A 15,274-nucleotide genomic window follows, 5' to 3' on the forward strand; every position below is an offset into this window, starting at 1 on the left:
ACACCTAACTGGTAAAACAAAACATCCGTTATAGGACTTTGCTTGCTTTTGCCAGAAAAAAAAAAAAAAAGAAATTAAAAGCTCTCCATAGATATATGAGTTTCACAGTAGGAGGGCGGCAGGTCTAAGCACTGCTATTAATATGAAAATGCAGATTGGGCTTTGGAAGAATTTTGACGGTGGGGTAAATTAGTTTAGATTTCACCTGACTATGTTATCCCCAGTTGCTATGCTAAAAATGCAGCTAGAATGTAATGCATATTGGCAGCGTCAGACTTCAGATCCTGACACTGGTGTGGTCTGGGTGTTTAGGCTTTTCTTTTCACAGGCGCTACTTTCAGCATGAGAGAAAGGGTTCAAGAAGTCACTGCAGCTATAGATCCATTTTAGTAGAAAACAGGACAATGTGCTTGGGAGGTGGAGCACGAGTTCTCTAGATTACACCATATTTCCTTTCGGTTAACCAAATAACAGCAAGCTCCAAGTAGAGAAACAGCCTTCAGCTTGCGCCTTGCTTGCCTAGACTGAAAAAAAATGATCCACTTCAGCGTATATGTTTTCTAATATACTTTAACTACTTCTTCCGTATATACCCATATAACATGATTATGTTTCTGTCAAGACCTAAGTGGTGTGGATCGACAGCTATAGTAACCTGCTAGAACAAAACTAACTAAGCTAAATTCACCCCCATGTCACTCGTTGATGCCAGCGGGTGAAGCAGGCCCTTGTGACTGACAAATATAGCAGGCGTATTCCACAGTCCATTAAAAATAACAAATAAAGATAAAGGTGGATAGGAAAAAAGAGGCTAAGCTTGTTTTTGAATGCCTTTCTTACCTTCCCTAAGGAAGATCTTAAAAACGTAAAGTTGGATGCAAGAGAAGTATTCATTAATATATTGGAGTGATTTTCAAATGCTCAAGGGAAGGTCTAGTTCTTCCCTCTTTCAGAGTGATGTAAATTTGAATGGCTTCCTTCGGTGGCAGTGGAATTACACCAGCTTTACATTCATGTAACAGGCAGCAGAATTTAACACTTGGTGTGCAGGATTGAATAGGAAAGTAAAGCTGCTGGTTTTTCCAGTAGCACAACTCAAATTAATTTCAAGCAACTTTTTTTTTTTTTTTTTTTTGAAGAGTGGCAGTAGCTCAGTTTTGAGCTTTATGACTAAATTAAATACTTACATGCATGGGATAAAAAGAGAGACAAGTAAAAACAGCACAGAACCAGGTGATTCCTCTTAGACAAGAGAGATTGTGGTTGCTTTTTCTGACAGCTGTGACTGCAGAATCTGCAAAATGATTTTGATATAGATTTTAGGGATTTTTGTCCCAATTATCTTTCTTTATAAAGAACAGTTTCATAATACTTAACAGTAGTATCCTTTATTACAACTCTTATTACAGTAAAATCGATGGAAGCCTGAGTGGTGGGTGTATTTTTGTGACACTTAAACTATTTGTAAATATTGCTCAGAGCTTTCTTAGCATATTTTAGCAAGGCAACATTTCAGCAAAGTATAATTTATCACACATGATATATGCTGTATGCTTCAAAGACAATCACACTGGAAGAGACTCAGACTCATGAAAAAGAAGCTGCGAGTGTGTCTCACTTCCCAGCCAAAGCATTTTTTTGGTCTCTGGGTTTGGAGGGTTACTCTGCGATCACAAAACCCACAGTGGTGGGCAGGAGGCCGGTTTTGCTTTGCTTTCAGTGCCCAGTACTAAACAGCCAGTGCCTTGGTTGCTGAGTTTTGTCTTGGTTCTGCAGCTTACCCTTCCTTCTTCTTAACGCTTTGTACTCAAGCAAGCTCCTCCGATTGCGAGATTGGATCCACACCACCAGCGCGCTTTCATTACCTCCTCATGCCAGATATGAAAAGAATGCATTGTTTTACAGTAATATTACATTCAGCGAGGGCTTTGTTCAGACTAATTTAAAATTCTTCTAAGAGACCATGTCAGAGGAGCTTTAAAAATGTAAGGAAAAACTCAGTGAACAACCTACCGGTCTGTATCAACTAGCTTGTAAAAAAGAAGATAAACCCCCACTCCCTACACTTTCTGAAAAAGAAAATGTTCTAGCTGTCAGCCCTCGTGCTAGTAAACAACAACAACAACAAAAATATTTATACTGCCCCTGCTCTCTTTTATAATCCTCTCCAATTTATAGTTTATGAAAGACGCTTTACACATTTTGCGTTTAACAGCACGACTGCAGAGCGATCTGTACTTAAGAGCGAACGGGCAGTTTGACCACTCGCTGACTGATCAGTAGAGCCTTAACTGCTACAGCAAGCAAGCCCCAGACATTGATCATAAATCATGTATAATGAAGCCTTTATATTCTTATTATAGTAATAAAGGATGGTTTTGCGAAGTTGACTGCCAAAGTTGGTTGGCCGCACCACGGGTGAATGTTACACGTTTCCATTGACGTTATGCTGGTGAGGAAAATACATCATGACCCTAGTTCTCAAACCCCATACATTTTGGGGATGTGCCAAAAGTTGGTCCAATCTGGACTTCCTTAATTGCTCATTACTTGTGCCAAGGAATGAATCTGAATATCTATCTGTCCGTCCGTCCGTCCGTCCATCTATCTATCTATCTATCTATCTATCTATCTATCTATCTATCTATCATCTATCTAAAAAACTATTTAAAGTCCATAAATGTGTATTTTTTGTCTTTTAGTTTCTGGATTTCAGTTTAGATCTCCTTCAACAAAATTTCTACTATGGTCTATACCATAATTTTGGGGGGACACACACGTTAATTTTGGGGCTATTTATATCAGGGAGATTTCCACCAAAAGGTGGACTGGAGGATTTGACCCACTGTTAATAGGCTGTGTATTCTTGTCTTCTACTTTTGTAAATCTATGCCTTACTTTCTTTTTTTACCAAACACTTTGGTTAACAGGGAATAGAATATTTTAGAAATAATAATGTGACTCTGCAGAAATGTTTAGATTAGTGATTCTCGGGGGAAAAAGCAGAAGCATCTGAAATCAGCGTAGAGATCCAAGCGGGTGAGAAGAATTTAGCTCAGCACATTATAATGTTAAATTAAGGCCATGCCTTGCTCTCCCTGAAGTCAATTAAGTTGTAATCTTTCATCATCGTATCATTTTACAATCACAGAACAGTTTGCATTTCTTCCTCCCTAAAAAAATAGATCTTGGATCACTAGAACTATATGAGCATGCTGCACAAGGTATTACAAACCCTTTTCCAAATAAAACCTTCCACTTTGACGGTGCTCCGGGTTCTGACAGGCACCTGGCTACACACCACAAATACGAAACAAAACCTGTGTGCAGAAGCTTGCATGTGCCTCGTACGGCGTGTGTGTGCGTGTGTAAATTGGGTGACCGTATGGAAGAGGGTAACTGAAGCAACTACTCCACACGGGGCCCCTATCCATATTCATTTTGGAGCAGACAGTCCAGGGCGTCCTGATAGGCTGCTACGCTACATTTCAAAGTAGTGATCAATAAACGTACTATAAATAAATAAACTACATATTTTTACTCTCATTGAATATTCTAGTTGATTCCAGCAAATTAGTTACAGTGTGTGAAAACTCCCACCGGGAAAAGATGCTTAACTGGTTTTTTTTATTACAGTTTACTAAATCCAGACACGTTTCTCACACTGATGATTTACCAGAACTTCAATTTACCTCTGAATTTTATAGATGCAAACCAAAAGGGACAGCAGGGTTCTACTTTTAGAATTTTAGCACCATTAAATACCAACTAAAATTACTACACTTGCAGAAAAGGAGGATAAAAACATAGCAAACTCCTACTCTTAAATATTGCTATACCCTCAGAAAAGTAAACAAACACACTTTAAAATGTGGAAGTGTTTCCAATTAAAAAATAATATTTACACTAGCAATGTAATCACATTTTCTCTCCAGTGAAATACGGAAACTTGAAGAGACATCAGATATAGTACAAACACGCTTAAAAAACCCACCTACCTCAGATAACGTAGATTTCTATAAAGCAAGTTAATATGTTTTCCACACCTTAAAATTTGTGATTCCGAGCAAGAAAGCTGTAAGCTAACAAATGCGAAACAGTGAAGATTTTATTTTATAAATTTTATTTTTATTTATGAATTGTAGTTTTATTTTGAAACGCATGAAAAGAATGTTATGAATACGGGATGCATCTTTTTATAAAGTACAAGTGAAAACTGTGTGCTGTCTTAATTTTCAGCTTAAATTTACAGACGTACTACATGGCAACAGTATTAAAGCAAAAAGGAGGGATACATTTTCCTATTCAATAAAAAGCCGTGGAAGTTGCATGGGGTAGAGTCTCTAGGAAATCCACTCTTTCTTTGAAAAAATGTCATTGGTGAGATAGGAGATTGGCACCACAATGAGCAAAATATAGTGAGGGCTGATACGGACTGTCAGCTAGAATTTGGGTTAAGACACTGACTTTTGTCTGCATGGTGTCTACCTTCCAAAGAAGATGGAAGATGCAAAACTGCAAGTTTCCTCTCTCTGGTTAATGTGGTCTATACAAGTGAATAATGTATAAGAAGATGTTCCCTTGATAATGTCACAATTATTCATTGTACGGCCATAAACTCAAATATTCACATTAACAGCTAGGTATTATTTTTCTTCTCTGAAATTAAGTGAGTGGCATCAGTGGTCATAAATGAGAGCATTCATCAAAGGCGTAGGCCATGGCAGAGGATTAAGTGAATGCTGATGAAGTGTCCAGATTCCCATAACTTGGAATGGGCTGCATTCAGCATTCCTTTATTATCCATCTGCCACATAACAAAAAGTCTCATATATTTAATGCAGGTTTGCCCTCGGCCACGTAATAGGATTAGGAATAATTTCTACAAATTTACAAAAACAAATCACATGGGAAGGCTTAGAATTTGCTAATAATTTCTCCATAGCTGGGAGATCAAAGGGATGTAAGAGTCCAGAGCCAGGCGGTAGTTTGACCCTGGCCAAGCTTTTTTAATGAAAGGGTTAATCTTCTCAGAGGTGACCATAGAGGAGCAAATAGTGTGACCAAAGGCAGATTCAGGCCTCCAAAAATAGGAAGAAAATCGTCTGCGAAGTATGACAGCAAGAAAACATTTACAGAACAACAGTACATTTTCTGGCTGGAAAAATAAAATAAAACAGCAAACCACAATGAATTGTTTTTAAGCAAAGTGTGACTGGCGGGGGGGAGGAGCGGGGAGTGCCGCGCTGAGGAGAAGAAGCTTGCGGGGTCGACCAGAAATATTACTCTTTCTTTCTGAATAACAGAAAATAGGCTGAATGCCTTCGGTCTAGAAACACTCTCTGTCGTCCTCACATGAAAACTGTCTTCTCCAAACCTATGTCAAAGCTTTAGTTGCTTGGTTGTTTTTGCCATATGTTTGTCCTTTCTGGGTTTTGTTGGTTGTCTTTTCTCTTTTTTTTTTTTTTTTTTTTTCTTTGGAGGAAACACGCCGCAAACAGACAGTGCTTCACAGGTGACTTTTTGGGAGGACCTGAACAAGTTGCGCAGTAAAATTTTTCAGAAATGTCCTTGGCTTGCTTCAACTCATGGTTAAAAATTTTGGCTTCTTCATAATCTAGAAGGCAATTCCACCTCTCACTTCAAATCAAGCAGCCATATAAGAAAAGACAGGAGGGAAAAAAAAAAAGGAAAGGAAATGAAGGTATCGGGACTTGTGGGTACATATGTGTGTATTTTTGGTTTGTTTTTTTTTCTCCCTTAGCAATCACTAAGCCTGTCTAAAAATTTTCACCTTCCTGGATTACCTTTCCCACTCAGTAAACTGCAAAGGAAGTGAGTTAACATCAGCTAGATGTAGGTGACAGCTATTTTAATTTTGCATCGTAAGTGGTTTTAATGACATTTGGAAAGTATAGCACAACGGAGTGCCAGCTTTTTCAATTTAATAAAAATCATGTGAGCATTCTCATTTTGGGTCCCTGACCTGTTTTAACAAGTTTGAATGCAATGCTCCATTTCTGTGGTTTTCTTTACCTACTGGGCTACCCATCAAATAGCAGATCAAATAGTCTGATTACAAGTAAATTAGTGAATAATTTAGTACAGCTGCACAAAAGCCCATGCAGACATCTGAGCCTAAGTGAAGATATTATTTCTTGTGTTTCTCTTCTTGGAAGAGAATTTTAGGCCAAAAGTTTATTTCAGCCTCAAGATTAACTTCACATGAACCTGTATGTCCCACCACACTCTTTCATTAAATAAGAAAGGAGGAGTAGTGATGACAGGGAAATAATGAAAAAATAATTCCCAGGAAAAAATGAAACATTTCCAGCCAGAGCATCTATGTTTGAACACGGGGCCTGACGTGTACTCAGCGTACAAGAAAAATACTGAAAGCTGAGTAGCTTTGAAAAGGGTCAGATTGATATCCCTGGGGAAAGAAAACTTATGTACAGTGTTGCTTGCATCTTTCACACACAGAGACTCCTATCAAGAAACGGAGGAAGCGCTTTCAGGTATTATTATTATATTAGGCAGCCCAGTTCTTTCCAGTCCTGTGCCACAAGGAGATTTCCAAGAAGGGTGCCAATGAGAACCTAAAATTTTTATGAGTTTCATGAAAAAGGAACATTATTTGGTAGCGTAAATTGGACGGAGGTCACCAGATTTATTTCACACAACTTACCAGGAAGCCAACAGTTTATAGTAACTTGGTATTGCTACCAGTACGGACTGAACGTACTGTAGAGGTAAGAGATCTTGAATTCTCTTCTCTAATTATCCCTGTATTCTCTGTTTGTTTTATATAGATGATGGTTCATTCCACCTCTCATGCATCTTGAGTAATTCCATTTAGAGATTGGAATCCACCACATTTTTTTCTTTCATATACACCAGTGCAACTCAGCCTTCTGATACAAAATTGTTTTTTGAGACTTCCTCAGCGTGTAGACATGTAAGTATCTTGTAAATAACTTTCAGGCAGGGCTTGAGGTTAATGTTTTGTGTGCCACAGTCTCAAGCTGTGATGATCATAACAAAACAATAGCAACCACTATCACCCATCACAGGTCAGAAACAGCGAATGCTCGAGAATTCCTGTTTCTTTACTGACAGCACAGATCTATGAACTCCCGTGTGCATCAGAGAGGCAAAAGTTTGAACTAATGACACATGGCTTTAGGGGGTATTTAGTCCATCTTTAGACTAAAACCTCTAGCAGTTAAACAAACTTTAGGCATCTGGCCTAGCAGGCTGTTGGCTGGCTATAATCGTACTGTACCGTTACTGAAAAGAGATGAGTTCTTACTCCGAAACTCCTTTGGAAATTCTAAGTTGGGTACCCTTAACTGGCTCTCCTATGTTGGCTGACGTCGTTAGCTACCTACATGAGGTAGCTGGGTTAACTACCTAAATATGGGCTGCGTGAGAGGACTCAGAGTTGAGACCACTGGTAAGAATTAGGTCTCTAGTAAGACACACAGACAGAGTCCCCCCCCTTGCCCCACTTCAGCTTACCAAGTAGAGCCGTTACGACAGTGCTCTTTGCTGATGAAAAGCACAAATGTAAGAATGTCCCTATTCTACTCCACAAACAAGTTACCTGTGAATATTCTGGTAATTTGGGCCACAAATTTAGTTTTACTACCATTTTATAGAAACAACACAGCAACTAGAGATTGAACAATATTATATTCTTTTGTTGCATTTTCACATTATAGGAAATAAAGTCATAAGACAAATTTGGATCTCATTCAATTTTCAGACCCCTATCACTTTTACGACCATTTTAACATAGAACGGCGTTTTTAATACCATGCAGTATTAACCTGATAAGCTGTTTGAAGCACAAACGCAGACATCCGATGCGTAGCTCAAATCATGCCGTTAGGATTCAGCATCTGATTAAAACCCTGTGTTTCCTAGACGTCAGGAGTGTTCAGAGTTCTTGGTTCCAGCCTTTTCCCAGCTGCCCCTGGAAACCAGTCTTGCCTTTCACTGTCTTAAGTAGCTGCTCATTTAATGGTCACTAAGGTTGACCTTTATGTGTCACAGTGCCACTCAGTGGGATAAAGAACGAGATGCCTTTTTTAGGAAATTGCACTGTGTGTTTATAAGCAGCTTCTTGACCTTAACCAAATGAGTTGGGGAGCAGCAGATAGCAATCTATTGCGCGAATTTTACCGTTTTTCATGCCAGACCTTTGAGCGCTCTACTGCCCGCAAACGTAAGTTCGTATCTCTGCCCTACACCTAAGGAACGACAGAGATTTCCACTGGTGTTCAGAAACACATGGTGCCCCTGTTACAATCAGGACTGTATCCTGCCCTGCTATGCAGGCCAGATAAACCCAAAGCAGAAAACCGCATTCACATCAGGACTTCATGTAAAGCTGTGTCAATGAGTGAGATAAATTTCTACAAATGTTGTTTGTTCTGAGGGATCCCCTAAAAGCACGGGCAAATTTGAAGAAGCCCTCTTATGCAATGGGAAGAAATAGATTTGTTAGCTTCCTTCTCATGCGTTCATGTACCACCTGGCAACATTTTCTTGTTGCTCCTTTGAGTTGACAAGTGACTTTATCAACATTTCTTATTAACTGCTTTAAGAACGGGAAAAGGGTCCCAACACTACGTGGGAACTAATGATTGGTCAGTTGAGAATTCTGTATTATTTTCACTGCATGTTGGAAATGAACACGAGGAATAATGCCATCTTCCTCAATACAATTTGGTTGCACAGCTAAGTGAATTGGAGACAGGAATACCGAGAAGTGCCCTTCAGCATAAGTATCCAAAAGCACAGCAGGCCAGTCCTTCTGTACCTCAGTATTTTTTCTCCATGTATTTCCCTGTGAAGACTACTGAGATATCTATTAAATAACTTTAGAACAAAGATTACCATCTGTCACATCACCACCAAAGCCCTAAGACATTTTTACTTAACTCATGGACATCAGAGATGGATAGGAAGTAAATAAGGGTAAAGAAAATCAATTTCGAAAAAATGTTTAGAAACATCTTTCAAGAAAAGTCATGTGAACACCAGCCAAACTTATAACTGACAGGTAGACAGCTTCGAGACATGTCATTTGCATATTGAGGATGAAAACAAGGAAGAAGATTTAAACATAATTTCATTAGAATTTTATCACGATGACATTCCCAGAGCCTCAGTACTGCATGCAACAGCAACAGGTTTACAACACAGAAAATCAAGATGTTATAGAGAACCATTAATGGAAAGAACACACCTCTCATCTTTAGATTACTATTCAAATCCAGAATTACTTTCCTTAGAAGTCATTAAGATCTGGCCGTTATCTCAGCCTACGAGCTACCGGACAACAATTTACATAACAAAAAACCCCTTCCAGGGCTTTGAGAAAAATTGAGTAGACTCCTCAAGTTATTCTCTGAACAGAGAGCTACAGTTACTTCATACTTCAATCATGAGTCAAAAACACATTTCTAAAATTAAAAATAAAGAACAAATAATTTCAAAGATAAACCTTGTCCAAGACTTACTGTTCAATTATGGACACTTAACTCTAAATCTTAATGAGACTTCCAATACCATCTAATACTATCCATGGTCTAAGAAATAATACTAGGTGTCTCTACAAACTCTACCTCTCTTATCATCTGAGATAGCTCATACTTCTTTAGGGTGCAAGTAGAAATGAAGATGCAAAACCAGCACAAGGTTATGAGGACAAGTAACCAGGACTAGTAACTGCTAATGAATGACATTACCTTCAGGCCATTTTTGGAAAGGGAGCAGGATTCCCCTCGCCCCAATGTTCATATGCCAGTGCTTTTTCATACAGACAATAACTTTGCAATCATGCCAAATAGCAGTAAAATGTATATGGCAGCGTATGCAGCTTATTGCTCGCAAGTCCTCTTTGTTAGCTTTACCCAGTAAAGTGCTGAAAGCATTTTTTCCTGTTAGTTCACATTTTCAACATGTCCAGTTTTGAAATCTCAATTTAATACTATTAGTCCGATTTAATTTACGCAAAATCAACCCCTTTTTAACAGTTTTCAGACTGAATAATAAAACCTGAGGTATCCAAAGCAGTATTTTGTAACATCTTGGCGTATGGTAGTTAGACAATAAAGAACTACAAAACAGAAGTTTTCTGTATTGGAGAAGTTTTACATTGGCACAATCGTTGTCTAAAACTGTTGCGAGCTTTATTACTCCTATTTTGCCATGACATTTTACATTTTGCATAAAGTGAAAACCATCCACATCTCACAAATATGGTGCAACATACCGCTTCATTAATTGCACAAACTACAGCCCCGTAGTGTTTCACCACACAAGGCTCTCTGGTCATCTGCTTGAGAAGGCTGAGCGCTGCAAAAAACATGTCAGATGATAGAAAAATACAAGTAACGTATACAATTCTGCCTATCCAGTAACTCTAGGTCATCTTCTGTAAACTTGGATGTTTTAAATTGAAGTATCCAGTGGGCATGCCTTAAGTGAATATGGGTAGCTCCCACACGAGTCCGGTCTCCATTTTACTGGTTAATGGAGCGACTGTAATTAATATACTCACTTGCCACACTCTAATTGTCAATGAGACAGTTAAAGCTATTAAAAACACACTCTGTACTGTGTTGGGGTGTTTTTGCCCAGTGCTCCCAGTTACTGGAATGTGGGGAAGAGCAGCACAGGCTGGATTTCCGTGCTTTAGCTTGGTTCCAAGAAGGGAAAGGTTCACCGGTTTTATCCCTGCGTGGTGCAAGAACAGCCATGTCTTCCAGTGACAAGCTGTCCCTGGGAGTAATACAGAGTTCTTCACGTAGTATCACACCTCATCTAATAAACTCTTGCAAACTAAGTTGCATCTGCAACACTATCTGCAAGGTAGATAATCCCACTACCGTTAATTAAGAGTTAATAATACTGAAAGCCTTTACACTAACACTGGATTTTAAGACTGCCAAAATGTCTTAGGAGCATAAGCCTCACTGATCATGCAGCTCCCTGTTTTTGTAGCAGTTTTTGACTGGTGTGTGTGGGCGTATCAGATCAAACCCCCACTGTTATGTCAGAAAAGAAAGCACTAACTGACATCAGCGGAGGCATGAGGAGAGAATATCACAGCAGAGACGAGTGTACTGCTTCTCCTCTGACATCAAACTTACACCGGCTTCATACCGACTACACTGAAGTTCTTCCAGTTGCACATTGATATGAGTAATACGATGGTCTGGAACCACATAAATGATGCAAATTAGGGGAAAAAAATAACATGGGGAAAAAAATCCAATTTGAAGACAACACTAGACCCTGTATTTTTACCTCACAAGTGGCTTAAATACGGCTGGTCATCTATTTCTTTGATAGCTAGTTACTTAGGTCCTCTCAATAGCTGGCAGCTGCACTGCAGCTTTTGCACAGACTCTGAAACCTTTGTGATATTTCAGCCATTCTAGCAAATTCACATTTTCAATAATAAATAATGTACCCCTATAAAGTCACCTGAACACCCTGAGAGAATTATAGCCTTTATTATGTACAATTGGGGGTATATTAATCCTTACATTGAAAGATTTTTTTAGTGACCTGTCGGAAAGTTAGATAAATTATCAGAAATAGCAAAGTAAAATTACACTAAATGTCCTTTAGTAGAGCCACTGAAATGCCCTCTGCAAAATATGGGATTGTTTAGTTAGAGGAAGAGAATCCAGGGACAGACATGATCATTTTTTGTGGCATAGCTCTGAGGCTGATTACTTGAGTCAAGTGACCAATCTGGGAACTGTGAACCTCTGGACAGTCATTTTCTTGCTTTTACTAGTGGCTGTTTTAACCTACTCACCTATTAATCTACCATGTATTTTCACTTGATTTATGGAACTTTCCTTATAAGTAACATTTGGTAGAATGGTACCTTTACTCATTCAAAACAAGTCCTTCGCCTAAATCCATCTGAACACGTGGGAAATGGCTTCCGAGCAACAGAAATAAAAGGGGAGGAGGGGAGGAAGCTCGTTTAACACAAATATTGCAATATAATTGAAATTATATTAAAAAAATTAAACGACTTTTTGTGAACTTGTTTAAAAGGGTCAGAAATGTGTTTGAGCTGTACAAGATTAACCTTTACTCGTTTGGGAAAATGCAGACTTCAAGAGCAATCCTCTGCAGTGGTTGCACTTGCTAAAAGTTTAAAACAGTAATTTTTTCCCAAGAAAGGTCATCTTGAGCTAAAATGTCAAATAAATTATTTAGATTACTGAATTAGAAAAGTGAGGATCTGACAGGCTGAATTTTTTATGCACATTAGCCACAGTCAGGGTCTCTACATGCTCTTTCTATTAAGTGCACCCCCTCTTCCCTTATTAAAAATCTCTCCATTTATTCCAATATATTCTCCTTAAGATGTATCTTAGCATCTAAATAGCTGGTCCAATTTGCTTCTTACTTGCGCAAAACAGGAAGCACTTTATTTGACTGTTGCTCAGCATTTTTCCAGTATTAGACTGATGTAAGAAAGAGAATCTTACCATTAGTTTCTAGGGAAAATTAAGTGAACAAAAATTCATCTTTAAAGCCTCCATGTAGCCATTAAATCCTAGATTCTAGCAGAAGAAATATTTTTAAGGGGAAAAAATATTTTGAAGGATGGAAAATTAAAAGGTTTAGAATGGAAAGGGAATAACTTTTAAGTAGGTGCTACTCACATGGTTACGTCCTAGAGTTTTTATAGGGCAAAATATAGCTAAAAGTAATTACTAGAAAATCAAAGAAAGTAATCTTCATATGTAGCTGCTCACAAACAGGTTTTACCCCACAGGTTTGCTTCCTCTGCATTTCCCATTCTTCCTCACATTCCGTAATACTACTGATAATTATTCGAGGCAGCACAAGAGACTCTGTCCAAACGTGATGCCATACGATTCAGTCAAATAACAACAGTAGTAAAACTTCCCACTTCATTTTCCAAAACCAATATTTGCTCAGCACTGGAGAGGTCATTCTATAAAACAATTCCACACTGACAATAAGCCCCTCCTAATTTGACTTCTACTGTGATTTTTTTTCCTCCACAGACTATGTGCACTGTGGAGCACATTAAGTTCCCAGTAGCCAGTCCAAATGCTGGAGGTGCAGGGCACGACAAAAGGGGAGATACTTTCAACTTACCAGCAAAAAAACCCTCCCTCCATCCTTTCAAAGTCCGACACAGGAGGTGCCTAACCTCAGCCCTCACGTTGCTAATATCCAAATACTCCTCAGTAGTATAGTGTCATAGCAGGTTTCTTGGGAAAGAAGCAGGCAGGTAAGGTATGTAACTGTGCGTAAATGTAAAGGAGGTGCAGCTGCATGGGAACCTGCGAGGCAACACACCTTGGCAGTGGTCTACTAAGGAGTCTCATCTTATTCCTTTCCTAGGACCCAGGCCCACCTTGCATGACTGCATGGTGAAGAACACTAGCAAAACACAGCTGCACGTCCTGGAAAGAACTGAAAGAACAATGTTCGTGCCACCATAGATCAGAAGTACCGGTAGTACAAGAGTGTGTGTGTGTGTGTGTGTGTGTGTGTGTGTGGACTAACGTTGTTGTGTACAGTCACACGTAGTCAAGTCCCCTTCAACGAGATGAGAGCAGGAAGAGCTGCCCTCGTGCACTTACTCCTTATGTGCCTTTTTTTTTAAACACTGGAGAATTTTGTGTTTCTTTTGCATATAAAGCATCTGGCATGTGCAGGACAAACTTCCTGTCACCCTAACCTGAGACTGACCTGTTTTAACTTTCTGTCTTGCAGTGGCACCAAAAGTACTTAGTCATTTGTGCATCACTGAGAAGAGGGATTTAGTGAACAAGACAACCATAGACCTTACTCCTTGGTGATTCCTTCTTTGACAGGGTAAATCCCACAGAAAAACAGCGTTAATAGAGCATGACGATTTGAAGAATAGAGCCCTAACTGTTGACATTTCTGTTGTCAAGTCAGGTATTATGCTATGATAAAGAAAAAGAAATATTAAAAGAATTGTGGAAAGCTCTCTGGAATTAAGTTTCTTGATGCTGCATTACTGTAAAGGCCATTAGGACTTCTCCCACTCAGGGGTCTTTCATCTTTCCTGTTATGAATTCTTCTTTTCTGGACTTGATCATAATTTACCTTTGTCAGGTCAACAAAGTAGAAGTTGTAATTTGTTATATAGTGTAAAATACTCAAGGGTCCTTTTAAGGTCTAAATTTAGGCAGAAACAATTTCTTTTTGAAAATGTTTGTACATTCTACTCACCTCTGATTGCACTATTTGCAATGTGAGGTAAGACATACTGGGGAAAAGTGGGAAGAATATACTGTCTCTTCACTTTGATTTGTGAAGTAACAAACAGACAAAAGTTCTTTAAAAGTTCTTGAAAAGGTAGAGCAAGTTGGAAAAATTGAATCTTGAAAATATGCGATAGGCCAGTAAATATTCTTCCCAATGGTTTTCAGAAGCAGCTTGGGCAGATCTTGACATCGTAGTTTTTGATCATCTTTTCTGTGTGAAATACTCATGATCTGCATGATTTAATTTCTCAGCTGTTTCATAAGGTAAAATGCTTCAATGGCAAAGTGTTCATCATATATGATACAAACATTTTTGGACCGCGGCCATTAGTGCAATCAAAATAAAGATATTGGGTTTTCACTGATTTTTGCTTCTTCTTTTTTTTTTTCTTCATTTATAACATGATTGTGGATATGCTCTGATCTACAATATTTGAGACCATTTCTTCCCTTCCTCCTTTCAGTGATTTATGTGCTTTTTCATGCTAACGTTGTTGGGCTAAATTGATTCTGCAAACTTTGAGAGGTCATACTGACAGAAGCTCTATGATAGAAATGTATATTGCTCTATATTACAGTGCAGTGCAACACTGGCAAAGCAGTTCATTAGTTGTTTTCAGGAGAAGATTTTTGTCCAAAATGTGTCTCAGTTTCATCTATGTAACAAGGCTGTTTCCAAAGAGACTGTGTAGACCAAACTGTGACCTGGTTTATTGACTCTTAACCAAGATGATCATTTTTACTCTAAGAAAAAATCTGCCTAACAGAACTGTCTCGCTAAATGGCTATTTTATTTTGCTTCAACAATTTAAATTAAACTAGTACCAAAGTTCTCTGTGTCAGTCCTCTGAATTCCTTTTCAAATTAACACTGAAAAGAAAATCCATCCATCCATATATATGTAAATACGCAAAGCCAGCTGCCAAACAGTGACATTATCCACGGGTTTCTGTGGGCTT

This window comes from Grus americana, chromosome 5 (assembly GCF_028858705.1).
Source record: "Grus americana isolate bGruAme1 chromosome 5, bGruAme1.mat, whole genome shotgun sequence".
NCBI classification, from domain to species: Eukaryota; Metazoa; Chordata; class Aves; order Gruiformes; family Gruidae; genus Grus; species Grus americana.